This window comes from Saccostrea cucullata, unplaced genomic scaffold, assembly GCF_032062105.1.
Source record: "Saccostrea cucullata isolate Sc308-1 unplaced genomic scaffold, CSIRO_AGI_Scuc_v1 ctg6942, whole genome shotgun sequence".
In the NCBI taxonomy this organism is placed as follows: Eukaryota; Metazoa; Mollusca; class Bivalvia; order Ostreida; family Ostreidae; genus Saccostrea; species Saccostrea cuccullata.
Genome location: NW_026928645.1, coordinates 77 through 14,913, shown reverse-complemented (window position 1 = coordinate 14,913; position 14,837 = coordinate 77). Strand labels below are relative to the sequence as shown.

The 14,837-nt window shown below is 30.8% G+C and overlaps 1 long non-coding RNA gene across 1 annotated transcript; it reads left to right on the top strand.

Annotated features, from left to right (window-relative positions):
• Positions 1 to 5,859: 5,859 nt before the first annotated feature.
• On the top strand, positions 5,860 to 14,394 carry LOC134278276 (uncharacterized). The gene is made up of 7 exons (XR_009994405.1): positions 5,860 to 5,871; positions 6,460 to 6,524; positions 6,601 to 6,692; positions 6,842 to 6,953; positions 13,782 to 13,884; positions 14,034 to 14,084; positions 14,329 to 14,394. It is a non-coding gene; the product is annotated as an uncharacterized LOC134278276 (long non-coding RNA).
• The last annotated feature ends 443 nt before the right edge of the window (positions 14,395 to 14,837 follow it).

Here is a 14,837-nt window from a genome sequence, read left to right as displayed (position 1 = left end):
TGATTAGGCAAGTTGAAATATACTCTTCCCTACAAACAGAGATTAGTTATTATAGTAGAAGTATAACCCAAACTCGGTGTTTAAAGGTTTGAGGGATAAAACAGTTGCAGTGTTTTTGTTTTAGAATCTTGCATTAAGTTTATAATTCAAGTACTGATCATGTGCGTCACATCTTAAAAAAATATTTTTCTTTCGTTTTGAAATATACTTCACAAAAGGCAATACATGATATTATTATTAACACGGATCAATTTTTAAAGTTCCTCTTCTAATTATATGCAATTCATATTGTATTTACAATTATTTGTCCTTGGTACAACCTGCAAAAGGAAATCCATAATCGGCGCAACTAGGGTATATGGATACGTAGTCCCAGTAAAAATGCCTTCATACGCCAAATTTGACGGGTTGACAAGTCGACTGGTAGACTGGCTGACGGGTTTACAGGTCGACTGGTTGACAGGTCGACTGTTTGACAGGTCGACGGGTTGACCCCAAGGTGGGATAGAGGAATAGCCTCAATGTATTATGTTTGATAACTAACCCTGATTTCTCAAGTGGGTTCTGGAACTAACCCTTATCTCTCAGGCGGATTCGATAACTAATCCTGACCTCTCATGTGGATTCGAGAACTAACTTTAATCTCTCAAGTGGGTTTGAAACTAACCCTAAACACTTAAGTAGATTTGAAACTAAATCTAATCTCTCGGTAAGGGGGGGGGGGGGGGGGGGGGGGGGGGTAAGTACTAAACCTTATCTCTTAGCCTGGTTTAAATACTAACCCTTATCTCTCAATTAGATTTAAAAACTAACCCTATTATCTCAGATGGATTCGAAAATAAATAAGAGGTGTTAATACCCATTCTCTGTAACCACTTAAACTTTTGTGGCACGCATAGTCACAGATTTTTTTCAATTTTGGCTGGAAAGTACCACCTCATAAACTACTTCGAAAAATATAGTTGGATCATATGAATGTTGGGTAGTTACCATGGAAACGGTGTCTAAAGTTGATTTTTTCTGAAAAAATGCAATATTTGGGAAAGTTTTTTAATGAAATGCGGCTACTTCAATTCATGTTACTAACAAAAATAAGAAATATAACATCTAATTTTAAAAGGCATGTTAAAACCTTGTTGGTATTCTCTCTATAAATATGAGAAATATTTGATTAAAATAGCTGACATTAACTTTGAAACTGAATTATCTCCCTTTGATAATTGTGGAGCTCTTTAAAAAGATTAAAAAAAATCATTGTACAAAAATGACTGGAAGTTGTTTACGTATAATCTTCACTCATTATTTGACAGACTACACCCCAATTAATACAACACTTAAGCTGTAAGCCAGGCTAGCTTAGTGGGAGCAGCTGGCATTTATTTAATAACAATTCATAACAAACAGGCATACATTTTGTGTATGTGAACAATGAAGTACTGCAATGCTTTGGTTAACTATGTGTTACATGCTATGCCTTATACCCCTATCAAAGACATTAAAAACCGCCCAGGAAAAACCATAGACGAGTAACTATGGAAACCTGTGTCCGTCGCTATGTAAATAATGCCTCAAGGGAGAATGCCGGACGTGCATTCGGAGCAGTACTTGGTATGCATAAACACCGTTTATGTACATGTACAATAAAGCAAAATCAAAATATATGACAATATTACATTATATAATATATTACATATAACAACATATGAATATAGATAAAAAAACTCAGCAAAAACACGTGTGTGTTCTGCGGAGCACTGGCTTAGAATGATCCAACACCTCACAAAATACCACCTTCTCATTGGCCTTCCTTTAGCCACGCCTACCATAAACAGGCATTTCCAATAAAATACGTTCCAATCATACAATGTTTTCCCGCTATACTACGAAACGCGGAAAACTTTAGTATAATCTTCACTCATTATTTGACAGACTACACCCCAAATAATACAACACTTAAGCTGTAAGCCAGGCTAGCTTAGAATATCAAGTTCAAAAGTTAGAGTGTGAAAAAATATAACTTTCAGATATCAAATTTATAAATTACAACTGAAAAATATAATGATGAACAAGCAACTGTTCTTTCTAAGGAAAAATGTTAAATAATACCGCCCCCCCTTTTTTTTTTTTTAAAATTAAAATGTTCTTTCCAAACTGACATTAACATATAGCTGTCTTTTGTCGAATCCGACAGTCTTTAAACGGGGGACGTGGTCGAATTGCTCTTTGTAACGTTAACGCCTGCGCCCATAAAATATATGCCAATGTTATAATATTTTCACGGAGCTTGTTGATACAGATTCACAATCAATCACTGTTTCACTTTCTTGTCCGTCCTGTTCATTTATAATTTTACGTATGAACGCTTTTGATGCATATATATCTGCTAAGATTACGCCAGAAGCGACATAATGATCTGAACTCGTCGATATCTTAATCATCTTGCATTTGTTGATCTGTCTGAAACTCCACAAAATATTTTTACAAATGGAATGATCGTTAGGATCCGAGTTTCCTGGAATGAATCGCTTAGACCCGAGTATCACAGAATGTAGTGCACTCACTTGATGACACAGTCGCACAAATCACAAATTTGATTTTATTTTTATTATTATTATTATTTTTTTTTTCTTCACATTTCCTCATTTCTCTCGATAATCACACAACTAGCTTCTATATTAGGACGACATTCTCTTTATTTTCTGAATCCACGCTGATTTTACCGCCATTTCCATGATCTTGTCCAAAGTTATGTCTGCAAAAACAAGTTATGCGTAAAACGAATGTTTATACTACATTTCATAAAAAATCTAAGAAGAATCATCATATCTTGTGTCCACCATAAATACCTTGCCCACTTTTGAATTATCAAATACATTACGTACTTGTTTAATTTTTTTTTTTTTTTTTTTAAACAAAACATTGTCATTTGACTTCCTTTATTTATTTATTTATTTAAATAAGAAACAGACTTACTGGAAACATTAAAGCACTCTTTCTGATTCTAAACCTTGTTTGAGACACTAATCAGTTATTAATAAACTATACATTGTCTAAATATATTATTTCTACTAGTGCCTTGCCATGACAATTTTTATTTTATCTTTTTTTTTTTTTTTTTTTACACCTTAAGTTTTAATCATAAGTAAAAATGTCACAAACAAGTGAAACTAAGATCGAAACATATGTTTTCAAACACATAAGACTTAATTCTCCAATCGTTGCTATTTAAGCACATACTAAAAGTTTTGGCTCTAACTTATTATTATTTTTCACAATTACCACGTATCCGTTTTGCAATATTTTATTAATATCATGGCTTTCTACTGCCCACCTCTATATAATTCTACACACATCTTGTCTATATATCCCAAATACTTTTCCCTATAATATTCATTTATGTATTTTTAGATTCCAGTTCTCTCCACATAGAACTCTGACAAGATTCCTGACTTGTCCACGTATTCAACGTTTCTGACAAGATTCCTAACTTGTCCACGTATTCAACGTTTTTGACAAGATTCCTAACTTGTCCACGTAATCAACGTTTCTGACAAGATTCCTAACTTGTCCACGTATTCAACGTTTCTGACAAGATTCCAAACTTGTCCACGTATTCAACGTTTCTGACAAGATTCCAAACTTGTCCACATATTCAACGTTTCTGACAAAATTCCTAACTTGTCCATGTATTCAACGTTTCTGACAAGATTCCAAACTTGTCTAAGTATTAAACGTTTTGACAAGATTCCTGGCTTGTCCACGTATTTAACGTTTTTAAATGATTGAATATGTACCAATAACACGAATAAAACGCAACACTATAAATATTCAAATAAGATTTCTTCTCTAGACCTTTTGAATTAAACATTTTTATAATTGACAGATTCCAAAGAAAGAGATACAAATCCGAAGAAAACTTTGATATAGACTTCTCCTTTAACATTTTTTTTTTTAATATTAGTAGAATTACCAAAGTAACGTACATGGATATAAATGTTCAATTTTTTTTTTTTTTGATACTATAGATCTTCTAGCCGTCTAAATGAACGATTTCCACTGATTATCACAAATGTAAGACACAGAGTTTAAACTTTTAAAAACATTTGTTTCGAAAACTCTTCTTCAGATCCTGAATCTGATAAAAGATTTCCAATGAATCGTTGTATAAAATCCGGCCACGTTTCCTATAGCGGCTTCCGAGCTATGAAATGATTTGCTCTCTCATACAAGTTGTTATAAGTAATTGATATATTATCATACTTTGAAAACAACTAACTTTGATTTAAATTTCGCTGATATGCCGTATCAATTTTTCTGCTCACTGGGAAGTTATATACATGTACTATTGTTTCTTTATTTCTACTCAAAAATTACCAAAAATATGGTTGTTAAGGCCGCTAGATGAATTGTGAATACTACAGAGTGTCCAAAGTCCAAAAAAGTTTGAATAAAACTTACAGATACTTACGGCTGCTTAAGAAATACAGGGTAATTCCTTGTCCTGCCCAATATCTAACTTTTTTTTTTTTTTTTTTTTTTTTAACTTTATAATAAGAATGCGGCAAATGGCATACCAAACAATAAAACATTGAACACAAAAATATTTTAATACACCATCTTTTTTCCACTGACTACGGACTAAGATGATAGCTGAATAAACACTTTACTTGTCCTATATTGAATGCATACTCATCCTATTGAACTGCAACATGAGGTATATCCTTGACCTCAGCTACTCAACCTTTCATATATATGTTTCGTTTGAGGTACGAATAAGATAGAAATCAATTTTTACGTGATGTAAATAACTTTGAATTACTTTCTTAAGAATTTCTAGGCTTCACTTGAAACACCCCGGTGAATACCACGTGGTTCTCTAAAACCGGTTTCACTAGCAAGATTATACATAATGTCTTGAGGCGAACAGTGATTTAAATGCCGATTTAGGACGACACGTCGTTTACGATAAAAGTTTAAATCTTATCTTTTATTACTCAATCCAACATTTAACATGTAAATAAAAATTGTTTTTCATATTTTGCATGTTATATGTACATTGTACAATAAAACCGCTACATGTCGTTGCTATGTCGTAATGGTGTGGTTGTTTATTGTACTTTCATTTAAATATAATGAATGGATACAAAGTAGAATTTATAACTTTTTGCATTTCTTTGTAAACGATGTTAATATTGCTAAAACCATACTTATCTAGTTATACATGTAATACAATACACGTCTTGAAAAACACCTAAAGATTTTTTTTTTTTAAGTCACTTGTTACAGATAGCTTAAAAATATAATTATCTACCTCAAAACTCTCCCCTTAAAATTGGTAGAATGAACTTTAACGTTTTCATTTATACTATAGTTTCTTAAAATAAACCTTTAATAAAACTATCTTGGTATTTCGTTTCCTTATCATTAATATTCTTAGAACACTTATACTTATCTTAGAAACTGTTCTTTATTTGTACATTGTAAAGCCCGATGACATGGAAAGTAACAACCGCTACAGGACCCTGGTTTTCTTTTGTCATCAATTCCGCTTGCTCGTTACTGCTCCCGAAAACTCAGCAAAAACACGTGTGTGTTCTGCGGAGCACTGGCTTAGAATGATCCAACACCTCACAAAATACCACCTTCTCATTGGCCTTCCTTTAGCCACGCCTACCATAAACAGGCATTTCCAATAAAATACGTTCCAATCATACAATGTTTTCCCGCTATACTACGAAACGCGGGAAAACTTTATTATTGTCAGCATACACTAGCCTTTCCAGATAACGCCATCTTTGCCAAGAACGATAACTCTAATCTATTGCAGAACTGTTCGGAGTCGGCCATGTTGACTTCATATGCTCGGAGTAAGTAAGTATTTTTTGTTATAAATTATATAAAATAAGATAGGACTTTGACATAACAAAAATTGAGTAATGCTGGTAAGTTTTGAGTATATATAATCTTTTATACAGTGTTTTGTTCTTGGAAAATCGCGTAAAGCACGAATAATGGTATTTTATTATGTACACGGGCGTAATGAAAATATGAATAATTTGTTTTTTTGGAGGATAATGATAGGGTACGCTTAAGTTTCACACATTTTCGTAAGCGGTAGACATACTGCTACAATATGTACGATTACTGAAATTTTGGAAGCTATGGCTTTCTCTTGCTGATTTTTTAAAGATTAATGCCTCAGTAATGTGACATGGAAAATTGATATTATAATGGCAACACGAGGGCACACTCATAGTTTCCTTCAATAATTAACTGATATATGTAAATTTAAGATATTAAAATACATATTTGCGAAAAATCAAGTTAGAGTTTAATTTATTCAATTACTTTTATGCCTCCCAATAGTTTCAGCCATTCTAATAATTGAGTTACCTCCCTTTCATCATAGTCTTTTTCAATATATCATAGGAAAAAAAGTGATTTATATATCTTTTTCAGACAAATTTCACCAGTTATATTGGGATGCTTTATGAAGTGTAAATAAACTTTCCTGGATAATCAAGGTAAATAGAATTTCATAAAATGTCAATGCTTCCATACAATTATTTGCAACAATTACTAAACATTTTTTTCTTCCAGATTTCAGTGATTACCTAGCCAGAGACTGTGTGTAAATATTCTTTCGCTTGTTTGTTTATTCCTGTACATACCCCTTGTTAGAAAACTCAAGGGTAATTTCTTTACAATATTTAGAAGAACAATTATAAAGTTTGCCACATATAAAATGTAAGAATTTATTACAATTCTTTGAAATTATTAATGACAATTTTTTTTTAAATATGATAAATAATTAAATATATATTATGAATTTTATTTTCAGATTCATATTTGGTTTTTCTTCATTGAGGATTTTTCCTAAAGACATTGAAAAAAAAAAAGAAAAGAAAAGAAAAAAAACAAAAAAAAAAGATTTATTCAGTTGAGCTTTTAAGGTATGTATTTATTAAATAATACAGAGGGATCACTTATTATGGCACTTGTCCATCTGTCAGTCTGAAATAAAAATAATACCAATGCAGGCGACACTATCAGTATGAATTATATATGTGTGTGATGTGTGTCCATTGTCTAGTGTTTGTCTCGTTTTACTAACATGCAATATCATCATTTCTTTCAAAACAGCCAACATAGTATATGTGTATATAGGGTAAATATATTTGTTAAAACTAACTTATCATAACCAAAATGTCCCTAACCAACAAATTAGTGGTCGAAATATATGAAAGATGCAAAGGGAACATCAATTCAATTCACAGTGATATATGCAGAGTTCTGGGTAAAAGTCGAGAAGAAATTGACAAGAAATCACTTTATGTTAAAATCAAAAGAAATAAAGCAAAGATTCAACAGCTGAAAGGGAAAAAAAACTGTGAATGTGAACATTTTTTAAGAAGTACATTTAGTGTACCAGTGAAAGTGACATCTAGAGCTGACCCACCCTCACTGCCACCACCACAACCACCACCAGCACCAATAGACCAGAGCATTCAAATTATTCAGTTACAAAAGAAAGTGTTACTATTGAAAGACCAGCTAAAGAAAATTAAAAGTAGGAGATATGAACAAGCCATACAAAGGAAAGACCGAATTATAAAAAATCTGAGATCAAAATTACATGTTTCAAGAAAAATGAAAAAAGAAGAGAAGATAGACAGAAAAAAAGACAAAGAAGTATGTGTACCGGTAGATAAAATACTGAGACACAAAAGTGTTCAGTGCAACTCTTTAAATGTTATTTTAAATGATTTACAAAAAGAACTTGATATTTTACGTTGTGAAAAAGAGGAAGAACAGGAAGGGTGTGACACAGTTAAAGTTTTAGATTTTAGGGAAAATACCAGAGGTAGACCATTTGATCATAGGATTAGGGAACTTATATATTTTTTTAGAACTCATAACATTGGTATCGAACATGTCGAACCAGTAGTTAATGCTGTTTTATCTTTAGTGAATTTTAAAGTGAAAGAACTGCCATCTAAGAGTACTAATGCAATTTTTAGCAATGAAATGGGTATTTTATGTAAAAAACAGTTAAAAGAAAATTTTTTAAATACAGAAAATTTAACTATGCATAGAGATGCTACCACAAAAAAAGGAAGACATTTTTATGGTTTGAAAATAGCCACAAATAATAATATTTTTACTGCTGGTTTAAAAGAAGTAAGTGACGGCAAGGCTGACACTTACGTCCAAACTACTTTAAATATTTTAAATGAAATAAGTGATGGTCAGTCTTGTGACATTTTAAATAAGATTTCCAGTTTTATGACAGACCGTAGTGTTACGGAAGAGAAAGTTAACAGTATTTTAATGAAAAAATGCAGGGATGATTTTAATTGTGACAAGGACTTTTATTCTTTTAAATGCTCTGTACATGCTCTTTTACAGTTTTCGGATCAGTGTTTGAAAGAAGTTTTAAATTTTGAAAAAGATGTAAATGTTTCTTTTAACAATGTATCTTGTAGAAGTAAGGAATCTTACACCTTTTATCTCATTTCATGTGTATCCAAACTTTTTTTTAAAGATGGAACAGGTGATCCCTTTTTAACAGCAACCTATGTAAAAGAACAAGGTTTTGACAAAGTACCTGTGGTGAAAGTCAAAGGGAATAGATTTAATGTTTTACACCCATTCTCAATATAAGGGCTCAAATGATGTCGCCTCATTTTCATTTAAAAGAAATGCCACTGATGTAATTTTTAAATCAACATAATAAATAGTCATATAACAATGAATAAGAATTCATATAATTATCGATCTGAAAGGGTATTTAAGGAGTTCCAAATTCAAATATAGTAGCCTATTTGAAATGTACGTTACTGTCGCCGAGGCAAATATTATTCTGAATCCCCTCTGTGTAATATATAGTTTTGATTCTCAAGTAAAAATTTTCTGATAAGTTAAACCTTGTATCATATATATTTCTTTTCATAACAATAAATATATTTTCTTTGTGATAATAAATCATTTTTATTGAGCAATGTCCCTGTCGCTTAATTCTATTTTAACAACGTTACAAGCAAACACAAAGATTATACACCTGATAGTTTTGTTCTCCTTTATTTATTGATGGGCTACATTTGAAATTTCAAAGGGTTAATTACTCCTACTTTGATAATGTAACATGAAATTGAACAACTTGAGCAACTTTTATAAATATGTTTACGGAATGAAAGACATTTTCAATCGTAGAGATAAGAAAGAAATGTACGTTACCTATATTCTTCCATTAAGAATACATATTAAGTAGAAAATATGAGACGACTCTGAATAAGCAACCCCTTGTATCCTGTAAACTGGCAAAGACGTTTTGCTTAACACAATTAAAAATTATTTTTTACATGAAAAGTGATCATTTGAAATGTACGTGACTGAAATGTACGTTACCATGAAATTCGAATTAAGTGAATCTCGCACGAATTTTCATGTATTCTAATACTTTCACACACTCGAATGTGTACACAAAGGAAAGTTTCAAAGGTTGGAGGTCGGCTAAATCCCAAAATTAATGAAAAGAAACGTCTCTGCTGAGGAAAAAAATATATTAAAGTCAATAATTATGTAATATGATTTTGATACCTGGTATATATTTCTGAATACGAAACCTGTATGATGCATTTCTTATGATATGCAGGTTCAAATAGTATCAATATATTGCGCGTCTAACGTATGCTTGTGGAAGAGAATTTATTTTTATATTTGAAATATACGTTACGTATGGTAACGTACATTTTATGTATTTCTAACTGACATTTTTTTAATTTAGTCTATGAATTGCGTTTACACGAGCGAAACGAAATTATCGTTACAATCCATTTGACAACTGGCCACATCTAAATGCACCCCAATCCTCATAAATGTTTTAAACTGTTACCAAATGCTAGAAAATTTATTTCTAAGTGTCTTAAATTCATCTTTGGCAACCATTTTGCAGTTTGTTTACTTTTCATGTGCGACTTTTCGTCAATATTAATTGAATTGTTGTTGATAATTTAAAACAAGGTATGCATAGGCTTATAATTGTTAAAAAAAAAAAACAAAAAAGAAAAGAAAAAGAAACAAAACAAGTAAACCTAGAACACAAGACGGTCACGTGCATTTCAAATACTGAATACTCAGTTTTGTTTGAATAATTGCATTTGGGGTTATATTTTTCCAGATCTGCTGAAAAGCACGTATGTTTGTGTTTTGAAAAACGATGTTGCAACATACTAAATGAAATTGTTAACAAGACTGTCGATGGATATATTCGGAATAGATTTATGTTAAGTTTCAATGGCCAAACACGAACATTTGTTAGATCATAGCAAAATACATCTGACTCATATTTTTTTGTCTGTAACCTTGCACACAGTTAGAAGTAACTAGGCTACGACCGGTGTCAATTTCAGCGAAACAGCACAAAAGAATGGTTATGAACTGAGGTGGAGGGGACACCCCAAAAATATGTGAAATGAACGTTACCGAAGTGACGTAACATTCATGTAGTTGATGACAATCACCTCGTTTGTTACATTATGATTTCTTATATTACTGCCTTAAAACGCTTCATTGATATGATTTTTATGTCAATAATTGCTTTTTTTTCAATATTTTCTTATTACTAATTTACATATTATTACAAGCGTGAAATGTACGTTACCTACTCATATTCTGAGGCAATCGTGTCTTTATAGTGGTGATTGTGACATATAACACAGTGAGATTACATAGAGAATCTTTTTTGGAATAAACTGAAACAAAACGATGAATTTTTAGATGAATTTTAGATGAATTTTAAGCTTTTTATTAAACAGAAATATATCTTGAAATGTACGTTACATTTACATAGTTTTCTAAATCGGCATGAATATATGTTAAAAAAGACAGTAACTACAAAATAGAACTTTACTACATGTACATGTTAGGTTCCAGTATCTATTAAAACTGACAAGATTCCAAACTGATCGCTCTTAACAAAACAGAGAGAAGAATTTAAAGCATATATTTAAAAAATGTTTTTACACATCTGGATCAAAAAGTAACCTTTGTTTTTTGAAAGGAAAAATCAAACGCACGTTCGTATGCCGAGAAAATATGTTGCTGACAGAGTTGGTAGGATGTGCTGGTGTTAAGATGAGATATTCCAATTGTGATTTTAATGACTACATTTTTTTTGACATATTTTTTTGGACATTGAAGAAAGAGTAACGTACATTTCAAGCTACATTTCTGAATAAAATTACCCTCTACTTTATCGTCTTGTCATTATTTCATGTATTATAATTTGATGAAAAAAATCTGGAAACAAAATCTTCAGATACTTTCTTTCAAAGGTAATTGATAGAAAAATTGTTATCTTGAACTTCATTTTTTAAAAAGTCAGAGAGGCATTTGTGCCCTTATATTGAGAATGGGTGTTAAATGTTTTATAATGCTGTAGGAATTTTTTGTATGAGAAAGCATATTTTACAGTATTTGTTATCCACAAAAAGTTCTTTGAATTCTTGTACTGATTTTATCGTGTGTGGCTTACAAAACAATCATATTTTATGTATTTTAAGAGCACTTGGTATTATATGCAATTCATTTTCTGAACCTTATTGGTCCAAGGCGGAAGAGCTACCCACTGCTTTGTCTATGGGTAGCGTGTACAGAAGAGTTGTTCAATTTTTAGATCTGTGTATACAAGAACCTTTTTTACTTTTATCAAGAAAAATTTCTCTGTTTTATGGTCCTTTTCTTCCAACTGATGAATTTGAGGAGGTTTTATTTGATGATTTTTACAATGATGTAACATGTTCGATATTGAAAAAGTTTTGTGTATCTTTAAAAACCAAGTCATTGTCACTGTTTAGTCCTTTTATTGAAGAAACTGGAAAATATTTTAATCCATCTGAAGATGTTGTAAATAAATGTAATAGTTGTGGCACAAATAATATTACTGTAGAAAGACTAATGGGCAGGTTGGACAAGAAAATGATGGATACGCCAACGTCTAGTGTTTTTAGTGTAGAGAACCTTATTTTATTTAGTGAAAATAAGACAAGTGAGTGGTTAAAAGAAAAGACAGTGTCAGAGAAGAAAGATCTTTTAGGAAATATTAGGAAGGAAGGGAGGGAAGTTTTGTGTAAGAATAAGTTGGAAAAGAAATTGTTATTTCAAAATCATCTGAAAATTATCAGAGAAAGACAAGAAAATGTAAAAGCAATGAAAGAAAGAAAAGAGGAAAAATTGACAAAAGCAGTAGATTCGATATCAGACGATGGATTATGGGACACGGAAAGCAAGGTTGACAGCAGTTTACAACATATAAAGAAGAAAAACGATAAAATTACAGCGGTGAAGAAGCAGTTGAACTTATACAAAACAATATTTCCTCTAGAAAAACAACATAAAGGATTGACAAAATTTTCGGAAAAAGGAAAACTTTTTACGATTGAAAAATTAATTGAAAACTTGAAAACCATCATAAAGCTAAAAAGGGAAAGGACCCAACGGGAAGTGATTCCATCTACACTAGTTAGGAAAAAAATCATTCATACCTGGATAAGCGATGAATATGAAAATGTAGAATGGAATGGTGAAATTGTTGGTTATGACAATGGAATATTCAAAGTAATTTATGATTACTTCAGTATTAAGCATTTTAATATGAAGTTCACACTAAACTCTTTTTAAAGTGGTACAGTGTGTTTGCATGTAAGTAAATCACACAATGAAAATTTTGTAAATCACTGACAGTGTTTTCCCTTTATTTTAAAGTAATGGGTTAAAGATGAGTTGTTACAGGCTAAGGCTATGTTAACCTTGCAACAAAGTTTGATTTGCAGGCAGCATTTTTATCAGTCAAAGCGGTCAATTTGGCTGACTGCTGGTTCTTAGGGAAAACACTGCACTGTAACAATTTCACATCCCCAAACCTTTATAAGTATATGTATTGAGTTCATAAATGATAGTTTTGTTTACTGTGTCAAGTTATTTAAGTTTTTCTTCATGAATTATTTATATTTCTAAGACAATATTCAATTTAATTCAATCAAAAAAGGAAAAAGAAGAATGCATATCTTAAATATAATTTTTCATTTGACTTGACTTTGTAAACATTACAAGACCTTGAGTGAATGAATTTTAGTATACCTGATTTACTGATTACTAGGGCCATATTTTAAAAATATATATATATTTAATTGATGATAATGTAAAGTTTTAAGTCAGTAAGCCTGTAGAGGGCAAATAGCAAATATATTTTTTTAATATATGGCATAGTATGAAATAATTTTCTTCCTATCACCTACATTATTTTCTCTAAAATACTTTTAACTTATTGAATGTGTTTTTAAAAAGGGGTATGGACTATGGAGTGATAAACAGTACTTAAACATTTGGTACACTTTATTTGAGAAGTAAATAAAAAAATCATTTTGTGTATAGAATTTTGAATTGAAAATAAGTAACACGTTTTTATTCTTGTATTGTTTCAAACTCCACATAGGTAAAATTTCTTCTTATTTCAAACTATTCCTTTCAAAACCCATCACAATTTGTTACAATGAAGTATAACATTCCAGTGGTGTGAGGTGGTTAAAATTTTAGCAATATAGTATACTTTAAATATTTAAGAAATTAAAGCATTTTATCTTAAAGTCAATTATGTATGTATGTCTTGTATTTGTAATGTCTTACTTTGTGTTACATGTCTGTGTCTTTAAGTAAAGTAGATTTTAATATATTTTGCCTCATTATGAACATAACTGACTTATTCAAATATATTACAACAGGTGCAGTATTGGCTGGATGGTTGTGAGAAGGACGATGATGTTTATGAATTAACAGAACAGGAATTTTATACAGATTTGAAGGACGGAAATTTGTTTATCCTTAGTAAGTGCATTTTACATTTCCTATTTGAATACACTGCTTTTTGGGGGGATGTAATTAATTACTGGGATTAAAATTGTCCTAATATTTCATTATAACTATGTAACCTAAGAATATTTAGTCATTAAAATGAGTATTTATTTAATTTTCAGACAGTACACAGTTGGATCATTGCTACACAAATTCTTGAAAAAGACTATAAGGTTTATTGATTTTTTAGAGTTATCTTTCATAAAAATGAATTATCTTTCTTTGAAATTACAGTCTTATATTTGTAATTGGATTACCTCCCTCTTTGAACAACTGTTTCATTAAAAGAATAAAATGTAGTTTTCAATTATTTATAATTTCTTCTTTCTCACTCTGAATATATCAAAATTCAATGCAGTCTTAAGTTATATTAGTAGAAAGATATTTGAAAATGTTAAATATTGTTTTTTTTTTCAGGTTTTACAATTTTATGTGGAAAGGCTACATACACATGCAGCTCTGTATATCCTGGAATTCAAGTAAAATCAACTGTCTTTCCTGTTTATTTCATGTGCATACAAATTTTAGCCTCTGTTTATTTCAAAAAGATTCATTTTGCTCATGTGAAAAATGGTGAAATGTACAAGACTACACTGTACATAGCACAGGAAATCAGCTCTGTACATAATGATTAGCCTCAAGGTCTAAGGGGTTTCAAAACGGGATTCAAGATAAAGTTGCAATATCAGAATTACTAGTATTATGAATTTGTTTTTTTTTTCATAAAGAATTATTATGTCTCACGATCAGTCAGAGTGATGTACTGCAGGACTGCAATTATGAATATTTTTTTAAATGTGAATGTGATTAAAAGAGACAATTAATCTTTTAAATTGAATAATATGTCCTTGCAATTGGCTGAAAAGAAAAAAAATAATCTGTTTTGAATAATAGCTACAATTTCCATCCACGGGGGATTTTTTCAT